Genomic DNA, 12216 nt, shown 5'->3' on the forward strand with positions numbered 1-12216 from the left:
TCAGAAATTAAACCTAGGTTATAAAGGGTTAATTTCTTTCCCCGAGCCCTAATCCCTTTTCTTCTCGTTCCGTTCTCCCGACGCATGCAACGGCGCTGTGCTTGGGCGAAGACGAAGCCGAGTTAGGGCGCTTCCTCCGGCGGCCGGCGAGGGGTTTTTCCGAGAATCCTTCTCATCCTCGTGACCTCCTCGACGTGAAGAGTACGTAGACGCGAAGAAGGCGCGGTGATTTCAAGTCCCGCCGAACCCTAGCAGCCCTCTCCTTCGGTTGTAAGTGCAAGCACATCGCGGTAAGTACTACTCACCTGCGGTAGGAGTTGTTTCGGGTTTCCTTTTTGATTCTTCCTTTGTTTCCGAGGCCTAGCATGAACCCTAGACCTTAGGATGTGGCGGCAGAGCAAGTTTGACCTCTCCTTTATACGAGCACAGCACGTTAAGATTGAGAAATTGGGTTCTTTGTTCATTTTGAATTCGAGGCATGTTGTAGAGATTTTTGGGTCCTTTTAGCTTTCTGCCGTGAGACCTAAAGGAAGAATATGAATGATTAGGTTCAGTTTGTTTGGATAACGTGTTCTGCCAATGCTGTTTGTTCTTTATACCATACAGATTAGGGCAGGTTACATCATTTCTTGCTTATGCTGTAATTTTCCTGATACAGTTAGGTGATAGCATATTCTGCCAATGCTGTTTGTTTTTATACCAAGTAGATTTTGAGCATTTCTTACATAGAAACTCTATTTCGAACTCCTGGTTAAACTGGACAGCCTTAATTTCAGCTTATAGTTGTCTCTTTAGCATGCCTACAGCCTTAAATGTAGTATTCGTGTAGGCCTAATTGCTGCCATAAATTCCAGCAAATGGATTTAGGGTTTTTACAACATGATAAGAAACATAAAGTTGCATTCTTTTACTTTTATTGCAGCATGCTAAAAAGTCTAGAATTAGCATTCTTTGCCTATATTTACAGCATGATTGGAATCACTAAAGTAGCATTCGTTGCCTATATTTACAGCATGATTGGAATCACTAAAGTAGCATTCTTTGCCTATATTTACAGTATGATTAGAATTAGTTTACTCCCATGCTACTACCATGTTTTAGAATTCCTGAAACCATTTTTCTGGAAGTAGTTTAGGATTAAAAGAACACTAAAGCTTAATTAAATGCCAGGGCATTTTTAATATCAGAATAAGAAAGATAACAAGTAAGTAAAGCAAAAGGCTAGTACCCGACATCCAAGAGCTTGTCGTTAAACAAATCCAGGTGACCATTTCCGAGGTCTTGGCCCTGGTAGACCAAGGTCTGCTCTTTTAGGATTGGTGGCTCGCAACCCCAACCTATTAGGGAACGCGCATGAGATGGTACTAAGCCTGGGCCCAAGAAAAGAAAACCTAAGAAAAGAAAAGTTAAGTAAGAAGGAAGAAAGAAAGAAGAAGAAAGTAAAAGATAGAAATTAAAAGATTAATTTCTAACACAAGGATACAAGAAATGAAATAAGTTCCAAGCTTAGAATAAATAAGAATGGTTAGTTTTCTTTGATTCTAAGTTTACATTGTTAGTTTCTTGTTATCCTGCTTGATACTGAGTATGATTTGTATTCTGTTCATTTTCTGTATACCATGAGCACATGCAGATAGCTTTATTATTTCAGTTTCAACACTAATGCATTTCGTTTATGCATTTCGAGTTTTGTGAGATAAATTAGTACTTACTAAGCGTTTTCGCTTATAGATCTTGTCTTCTTTCCTCCTACTGCAGATAAAGGAAAAGCTAAGATATGAAGGGAGGCGACAGGGTGGTGGTGATGATGGATGTGTGTGGTGACTGAACTATGGAGAGGTCCAGAGGGGACTAGCAAGACTTATTTATTTAGAGTTTATGTCTAGTTTATTTTCCATATTTCTGTTATGAAATTATGAGTTTATGATTGAGTTTGATGTGCATTGTAGCTTATTATGCTTCATTCTGGGAGCTTGAGTTTAGTTCATGTTGCTAGATTAGTTTTTGATTATGATATGATTTATTACTGCGTGGTTGTGAATAAATTGTGATCCAGCCGCATGTGGTTGTGTATATATCTTGTGTATTATGGATTTGGTCACCGGTACAGGGGAGACTCTGCCGAAATTTTTCGGTAGGAATTTCTCTGAACCGTGATAAATCTAAGTGTCGCTAATAATAGCATAAGTGACACTAGTAAGTAGAGTAGGAGTTAGGTAACGATCGCCCTTAGAGAGTAGTAGTAAGAAGGGTGGTTGTTACAGTTGGTATCAGAGCAGTGTTCCATTCTCCAGCATCACACACACATCAGCATCATTCTTGCCGTCTCCAAGTAAGAAAGTATTTAAATCCTTTCTTATTTCTGCTTTTCTTATTATTAACTGCAGTATAGAGTATTTTTTTTTGAATGCTTAAGTAAGATAGAAGTTTTGTTTCTCTTTTATTCATATTTAAGTATGATTAGAAGGGTTAAAGTAAGATATCAAGCCTTTACCTTGAATAAATAGATGGCAAGAAGAGGACGTCCCCGTGCTACTCACACTGAGGAACCAGCTCAAGGGAACGAAGTGCCTAGAGCAACTGAGCCCAACCTTTCTGAAGTGGTTGCTCAGCTCCAGAGGCAAGTAGCAGAGCAACAGCAAGTGATTGCCAATTTGATGGCAAACCAGCAAGCAGTTCCTCCCCCTCCTCCAGTTGTCACTGCAGAGACCCCAGTGGTAACTGAGACTCCACCAGCCACTCAGGGAACCGTCACAGCACCTCAGAGACCAGAAGCTTATCTTATACAGTGGCTGAAGCTGAAACCAGAGAGCTTCTCAGGCACGACTGAGCCCTGGGATGCCCAGGCTTGGTTTAAAACACTAGAGAGCACTATGGAGCTTCTTGACTGGCCAGAAGTCGAGAAGGTCAAGTGCGCCTCTTTCTGTCTGTCTGGAGATGCTCGTATGTGGTGGGAGAGGATAAAGACCAAGAGAGCAGCTGATCAGATGACCTGGGCAGATTTCCAGTCAGAGTTCTATGAAGAGTTCTTCCACCTGCAGATTACCAACAAGCACTACGAGGAGTTTATAGAGTTCAAACAAGGTGACTTGTCAGTGGAAGAAGCAGCCAAGAAGTTCAACAGATTAGCTCGTCTCTGTCCAGAGCTAGTGAGTCTGAGAGAAGGAGCGAGTCGGTGATGCTCGGAATCCCGAGACCACGAGATAGCAGAATGTGAGCGGTGGAGCTCATGATGGCGAAGAATTGATCGATGAGCATTAATCGCTGAACATTACATGAACAACATCAAAGCACAGCGAACATCATCCAAGGCGGAGGACAAGGCAGAGTCCACATGAGAGCAAGCAGAATTGGAAGGGCAAAGGTAAAAGGAAGCAGTGGAACACGGAGGTGGCGAAAGGAGGACCAACAAACAAGCGACCAAGTTCCTCCTGTCCCAAATGTGGGAGAACACACCCAGAGCCTGCTTTTGGGTAAATGGATGTTACTCCTGTGGTCAGGAGGGACACATGGCTAAAGAGTGTCCTAACAAATTCAAAGCACCTCAACCACAGCCATTGCAATATGGAGGCCAGCCTGCACAGTTGCACCACATGGGAGCGGCATTGGAGGGACCCTACATTAGCCAAGGAAGGTTAGAAGCCCCACCAGTTCCAGCCTTTGATGGTGCCAGAGTATTCTCCCTCACCAAAGAAGAAGCTGCTAGTGCCTCCACGGTCGTAACAGGTCAAGTAGTTATTTTCCAGCACATAGCTACTGTACTATTTGACACTGGGGCGACCCATTTTTTTGTATCGATACCTTTTGCCAGTAGTTTACAGGTGCCTACAGAAAGTATGAACTCCAAGTTCCTGACAACCCTACCTTCTGGGAAAGTCATGGAATCCAATCAGTGGCTTCGAGCTATACTGGTTAGAATTGCAGACCGAGAGTTATATGTAAATCTAATAGTCCTCGCCATGCAGTATTTCGATATCATTTTTGGTATGGATTTCCTCAGCAAGTACAGTGCCTCAGTGGACTGTCGTAGAAAGAAAGTAATTTTTAGTCCAGAAGGTGAGTCAACTTTTGAGTTCACCGGAGTGCCAAGGAGGAAGACCCAGAAGCTCCTCTCATCCCTAGCAGCACACCAGATGTTAGCTAAAGGGTGTGCAGGTTTTCTTGCATACATAGTAAAGGCAGAAGAGGAGAAGGGACTCAAGCAGGAGGAGGTCCGGGTAGTATGCGAGTATCCAGAAGTATTTCCAGAAGAGCTACTGGACTACCTCCCAGAGAGGTGGAATTTGAGATTGAATTGGTTCTGGAACCGGTCCAATTTCAAAGCTCTCAGCAGAGCTGAAGGAGTTACAAGAGCAACTACAGGAGTTATTGGACAAAGGCTTCATTCGCCTAGTCACTCACCTTGGGAGCTCTGTGTTGTTTGTCAAGAAGAAAGATGGGACAATGCGGATGTGCATAGACTACGAGCTTTGAATCAAGTGACAATCAAGAACAAGTACCCCCTTCCGGGATCGATGACTTATTTGATCGGTTAAGAGGAGCGACGGTGTTCTCAAAGATAGACTTGCGCTCTGGGTACCATCAGTGAAAGTGAAAGAAAGAGATATACCCGAGCGGCATTCAAAACCAGATATGGACACTACGAGTTTGTAGTTATGCCATTTGGAGTGACCAATGCACTGCGGTCTTCATGGACCTAATGAGCAGTGTTCAGAGAATATCTTGACAAATTTGTCATTGTATTCATCGATGACATTCTGGTCTATTCAAGGACCCCGGAGGAGCATGACACGCACTTGAGGATAGTCCTGCAGACTCTTGAAAGCGACTTTATGCTAAATTCTCAAAGTGCGAGTTATGGTATCAGGTGGCGTTTTAGGTCACATTATCTCTAAAGAAGGTATTCGAGTGGATCCGCCAAAGTGGAAGCGGTCAACAACTAGAGTAGACCCAAGAACGTCGAGAGATCGAAGCTTCCTTGGTCTAGCGGTACTACGGGAAGTTCGTGGAGGATTTTTCCAGGATAGCTCTCCGCTAACGACCCTCACCGGAAAGAACAAGAGATTCGAATGGTCGGATAAATGTGAGCAGAGCTTCCAAGAGCTAAAGAAGAGGCGATCGGTGCTCCCATTGACTGTTCCACAGGCGACAAGAGTTTCGACATCTCTGATGCTTCCAAGATGGGTTTTGGGGCTGTACTCATGCAAGAAGGAAAGGTCATAGCTTATGCTTCCAGACAACTCAAAGACTATGGGAAGAACTATCCTACTCATGATCTCGAAATGGCAACTGTAGTTTTGCACTTAAACTCGCGACATTATTTGTATGGGGTCCAGTGTAGAATTTTCACCGATCATCGAGTCTTAAGTACTTCTTCACTCGAAGGACTTAAACATGAGACAGGTAGGTGGCTGGAATTGGTCAAAGATTACGACTGTGAAATTCTCTACCACCCAGCAAAGCTAACAAAGTGGCGGATGCACTCAGTAGAAAATCTAGTGCATCACCGATGTCTTTGTCATCACTAGCCCTACCACTGCAGAAGGAGTTGTCGATTTTGGACTTGAAATTATCGAAGGACGACTCTCTACATTGACCTTAGAGTCTACTTGCTTGTGGAGATACGGAGAAAGCAAAGTGAAGATCCGGACATCCGGAAGATCAAGCAAGGGATACAGAAGAAGATAACTCGGAGTTTAGAGTGACAGATAGCGGAATTCTTTATCGGAGGAGTCACATTTGCGTGCCCAATGATGAGGAACGAGGAAGAAGATCTTAGAGGAAGCTCACAGTACACCATATTCCATGCATCCTGGTTCTTCCAAGATGTACCAAGATGTGAAACAGAGGTTTTGGTGGTCGGACTCAAAAGAGATGTAGCTAAGTATGTCAAGACAGCTTGACATGCCAGAGAGTCAAAGCGAACACCGAGACCAGGAGGAGTTCTTCACCTCTTCCAATACCAATGGAAATGGGAAGATATATCCATGGACTTCATAACAGGTCTTCCAAGAACCACCAATAGATATGATGCGATATGGGTAATAGTAGACCGATTGACCAAGTCGCTCACTTCCTAGCCATCAAGGTGTCCCACTCCATAGAACAGTTGGCCTAGCTATATGTTAAAGAGGTAGTCGACTTCATGGAGTTCCTAAATCTATCGTTTACGATAGAGATGGGCGCTTCACCTCACACTTTTGGGAGTGCGTCGAGAATGCACTAGGCACCAAACTCAAGTTCATGACTTTCCATCCGGTGATGGACAGATGAGGCGAGTGAATCGATTTTAGAAGACATGCTCGGAGCTTGTGCGCTAGATTTCAAAGGAAGTTGGTGCAAGTATTTGTGCTTGAATTCGCTTACAACAATAGCTATCGGCCGCCATCAAGATGGCACCTTATGAAGCACTTTATGGCGGAAATGCAGATCACCCATATGCAAGAGCAAGAGGAGAGAAAGAGATGGAAGCAGTGAATGGCATAGGTGATAGACGAGACTACTCAAGCAATCCGGAAAATCAGACAGAGAATTGAGACTGCCCAGAGCAGACACACGCCGTAGGCCATTGGAATTCAAGTAGGAGATTCGGTTTTCCTCAAGGTCGCTCCTATGAAGGGAGTGATGAGATTTGGCAAGAAGGGCAAATTAAGTCCTCGCTACGTAGGACCTTACCTAATCATAGAGAGGATTGGGAAAGTAGCTTACAGGCTGGACTTACCACAAGACATGTCAGCAATACACAATGTATTTCATGTCTCCATGCTAAAGAAGTGTCTCCATGACCCGAGCCAAGTGATTCACCTCATCGGTGCAGATCCAAGAGGATCTTAGTTATGAGAGCAGACCTACACAGATAGTGGACAGAGCAGTCAAGAGATTGAGAAACAAAGAAGTACCACTAGTGAAGGTCGTCTGGCAGAACCAGAAGCACGAGGAAATCACTTGGGAGCGGGAGGACAGTATGAGACAAAAGTATCCAGAGCTATTCTAAGTTCGAGGACGAACTTTTTATAAGGTATGGGGGATTGTAACAACCCAATTTTCCCTATTTCAAGTTCTAAAAGTCCATAAAAATATTGGTAAATACCTTTAAAATATTCTAGAGATTTTTAGGAATTTTTAGAGTATTTTTACGTAATTTTTGGAGATCGTTTGGTATTTTTACTAAATGAAAGAAGTTTTAGCAAAAATAATATTCAAGCCGAGATTCGAACCATGGACCTCGGACTTGAACCGAGCCTTAACCGAACCAAGCCAACCAACTGATCTGCGGGTATTTCGTGAAAAGATATGAAGCGAAATATGTTTAAGTTATAGTAAGGATCATAAATTAAACCTAGGTTATAAAGGGTTAATTTCTTTCCCCGAGCCCTAATCCCTTTTCTTCTCGTTCCTTTCTCCCGACGCGTGCGACGGCGCTGTGCTTGGGCGAAGACGAAGCCGAGTTAGGGCGCTTCCTCCGGCGGCCGGCGAGGGGTTTTTCCGAGAATCCTTCTCATCCTCGTGACCTCCTCGACGTGAAGAGTACGTAGACGCGAAGAAGGCGCGGTGATTTCAAGTCCCGCCGAACCCTAGCAGCCCTCTCCTTCGGTTGTAAGTGCAAGCACATCGCGGTAAGTACTACTCACCTGCGGTAGGAGTTGTTTCGGGTTTCCTTTTTGATTCTTCCTTTGTTTCCGAGGCCTGGCATGAACCCTAGACCTTAGGATGTGGCGGCAGAGCAAGTTTGACCTCTCCTTTATACGAGCACAGCACGTTAAGATTGAGAAATTGGGTTCTTTGTTCATTTTGAATTCGAGGCATGTTGTAGAGATTTTTGGGTCCTTTTAGCTTTCTGCCGTGAGACCTAAAGGAAGAATATGAATGATTAGGTTCAGTTTGTTTGGATAACGTGTTCTGCCAATGCTGTTTGTTCTTTATACCATACAGATTAGGGCAGGTTACATCATTTCTTGCTTATGCTGTAATTTTCCTGATACAGTTAGGTGATAGCATATTCTGCCAATGCTGTTTGTTTTTATACCAAGTAGATTTTGAGCATTTCTTACATAGAAACTCTATTTCGAACTCCTGGTTAAACTGGACAGCCTTAATTTCAGCTTATAGTTGTCTCTTTAGCATGCCTACAGCCTTAAATGTAGTATTCGTGTAGGCCTAATTGCTGCCATAAATTCCAGCAAATGGATTTAGGGTTTTTACAACATGATAAGAAACATAAAGTTGCATTCTTTTACTTTTATTGCAGCATGCTAAAAAGTCTAGAATTAGCATTCTTTGCCTATATTTACAGCATGATTGGAATCACTAAAGTAGCATTCGTTGCCTATATTTACAGCATGATTGGAATCACTAAAGTAGCATTCTTTGCCTATATTTACAGTATGATTGGAATTGGTTTACTCCCATGCTACTACCATGTTTTAGAATTCCTGAAACCATTTTTCTGGAAGTAGTTTAGGATTAAAAGAACACTAAAGCTTAATTAAATGCCAGGGCATTTTTAATATCAGAATAACAAAGATAACAAGTAAGTAAAGCAAAAGGCTAGTACCCGACATCCAAGAGCTTGTCGTTAAACAAATCCAGGTGACCATTTCCGAGGTCTTGGCCCTGGTAGACCGAGGTCTGCTCTTTTAGGATTAGTGGCTCGCAACCCCAACCTATTAGGGAACGCGCATGAGATGGTACTAAGCCTGGGCCCAAGAAAAGAAAACCTAAGAAAAGAAAAGTTAAGTAAGAAGGAAGAAAGAAAGAAGAAGAAAGTAAAAGATAGAAATTAAAAGATTAATTTCTAACACAAGGATACAAGAAATGAAATAAGTTCCAAGCTTAGAATAAATAAGAATGGTTAGTTTTCTTTGATTCTAAGTTTACATTGTTAGTTTCTTGTTATCCTGCTTGATACTGAGTATGATTTGTATTCTGTTCATTTTCTGTATACCATGAGCACATGCAGATAGCTTTATTATTTCAGTTTCAGCACTTATGCATTTCGTTTATGCATTTCGAGTTTTGTGAGATAGATTAGTACTTACTAAGCGTTTTCGCTTATAGATCTTGTCTTCTTTCCTCCTACTGCAGATAAAGGAAAAGCTAAGATATGAAGGGAGGCGACAGGGTGGTGGTGATGATGGATGTGTGTGGTGACTGAACTATGGAGAGGTCCAGAGGGGACTAGCAAGACTTATTTATTTAGAGTTTATGTCTAGTTTATTTTCCATATTTCTGTTATGAAATTATGAGTTTATGATTGAGTTTGATGTGCATTGTAGCTTATTATGCTTCATTCTGGGAGCTTGAGTTTAGTTCATGTTGCTAGATTAGTTTTTGATTATGATATGATTTATTACTGCGTGGTTGTGAATAAATTGTGATCCAGCCGCATGTGGCTGTGTATATAACTTGTGTATTATGGATTTGGTCACCAGTACAGGGGAGACTCTGCCGAAATTTTTCGGTAGGAATTTCTCTGAACCGTGATAAATCTAAGTGTCACTAATAATAGCATAAGTGACACTAGTAAGTAGAGTAGGAGTTAGGTAACGGTCGCCCTTAGAGAGTAGTAGTAAGAAGGGTGGCTGTTACATTTTAGGGGCCCCCAAATTTGACATACATATATATTATATATTATTAGATTGTTTTAATAAAAACCCTCCAAAAAAAATTATTGGATTAATAGAAAAAAAAGAAGGAAGGTAAATGACCATTTTTTCTCTTTCCAAGATTTTATTATTTGTACAACTCTTTCTTTATTAATTTATTTACAGAAATCATAAATTTTTAAAAAGTAAAGTATGAATCATGAACGCTAATTTTCTCCTTTCTTCTCCTTTGAATCTCTTTAAATTAAATTATAAAAGTTTATTCTCTAGTTGAAATTTTAGTTTCATCAATATTATCATTCATCAATATATAAACTTACAACGTAAGTTTCTTATTGTCAATATTCAATATTGATTTTTAATATTGTATTGGAGCCAATATTTTATGATTTTTCTTATAGATTTGAAAGAGTTAAAATAAATCATCCTAATTTTAATCATCATAGAATATATTATATCGATTGCTTTAAGTATAAACCAAGTTTGATTGTTCTTCAATTATTATTTTCACTACTTGTGTTTATTTCATTGTTAGCTTTGTTGCTGGTTTTATGTGTTTTATTTTTACACTTGAAATTAATAGTACAAATATGTTTTCAAAGAAATATCAACCTTGGAGTCAGAAAATAAACAAAAAAAAGAGTGGAACAGATTATTAAAACTCACAAATGTATTATTTGTAAGTTTTTTAAAGCTAGCTCTTCAATTGAAGATTCAATTGATGAATTACAAGAAAAAAATCATGAAGAACTAAATGATCATACAACAAATGAGCAGCAATTGAGTAATTAAGAAGAACTAAATGATAATACAATCAATGAACGAGAAGAATTGAGTGAAAATGATGATCATAATCATGCAACGAATGAGCAGGAAGAATTAAGAGAAGATGATGATATTGATTTACATATAAATAGCTTGACAATTTTATATATCGAAAATGAGGCGCTAATATATTAATTTTCAAGTTTTCTTATTAAACTTATTCAGATTATATGTTAGTATTTTTTTTTTCCTACAGAGGTCCCTTTTTTCTTTTCGCCCAAGGGCCCCGAAAAGTCAGGGCCGGCCCTGTATCTAGCTTAACTTTAAATTTATATATGAGTAGGTTGATTTCAAAATAGAAAAATGTAGTGAAATTTAAACCATGTGCTTGCATTTTATAATAATATATCGTATTATACTTACTACAAGATAATATGATGAGATGCAACAATGATGAATGTATTGGTTTTTTTTTATCATGATCATGTATTGAATTTGAACTCTATGTGTTTGTTTTTGTGATGGAAGTATTGGGAATGTTTTTGAACCATGTGCGATGTTTTTGTGATGGAAGTATTTGGAACGTTGAATGTATCGTTAGTTTGTCTTGGTTTGTTGATATAAATATGCGCTCTTTTTGTTTATATACTGAATGTTGCGGTACCTATACGTTGATATCGATGTTGATGTGATATCATTGTGGATATCATTGATGTGATGATATATATGTAAACAGGATTGAAAGTTTAAATAGAGGAGGTGCTGCTAAAATCTTATAGAAAATTAGCGATGAAATTTATTTTCGTCACTAAATTATCGACAAACTAAACTCTTCATTGCTAATTTAGCAACTAAAGTAAACTTTCCGTCGCTAATTTAGTAACGAAAAATTAATTTCATCGCTACAGCTAGCGACGGAAAGTTTATATTCGTCACTAATTTTAGTGACGGAAATTAAATTCCATCGCTAAAGGATGTCGACAACCAAACTTTTAGTGATCGAAGTTTTCGGTCTCTAATCAGTCGCTATTTGTAGTTAGCGACAATTAGTGATCGAAATTTCGATCGCTAAACCCGGCCGGTTATTCTTGTAGTGAAAGCTACGAAGATAGTATTCTAGATCATGATTGATAAAGTTTATAACGCAAACAAAGTTAGTTAATTACCTTATTGATTGCAGCAAAAAGCTTCGCAACCAGTTTAAAGTGTTTTATTTCTGTCGCTAGGGCAATGATGCAACGGTAGAGCGTCTTCTCAATTTCCTAATCATCTAAGGATTAAGTCCTAATTTCGACGAATTAATGGATGAATTTTCTTAATGGATAATTGACCTAAGAACGTTGGACTGATGGGTCACCTGCTGCGAGCGCTTCTTGATTTACCTTAGTAGTCAGTAGTAAACTTTCATGGGATCGGGTCAGTCACCTAGGATTAATCGACATAAGTTAGATACCAATGTCAACTAAAAAAAATGATTTATTTCTCATCCATGCAAAGATGGTAGTGTTGAGAACATAACACAAATATCCTGCCTTGATGCCGAGACGTTCCATCATATAGATTCATTCCTTTTTATCGATCAATTTTTTATAGTTAAGAATATTCTTGGCTGACTTTCTTCACTATCTGATGTGTGCTTGTGCTGGATTCTGTTGAATCTAGCTAGGCAGTTGGATTCGGACATTTGTTTTATTTCTTGATCCTCAGTTAATTAGCTTAAGCAAACCAGATAGTTTGTACTCTTCCTTTTACATGTCATAGTACGAATCATCACCCCCAAATCCATATAAAATACAAATTAAATGTAACACAAACCTGAACATGCACTTGAAACTAATATTTAGAC

The sequence above is a fragment of the Zingiber officinale genome, chromosome 4A, assembly GCF_018446385.1.
Source record: "Zingiber officinale cultivar Zhangliang chromosome 4A, Zo_v1.1, whole genome shotgun sequence".
Classification (NCBI taxonomy): domain Eukaryota; kingdom Viridiplantae; phylum Streptophyta; class Magnoliopsida; order Zingiberales; family Zingiberaceae; genus Zingiber; species Zingiber officinale.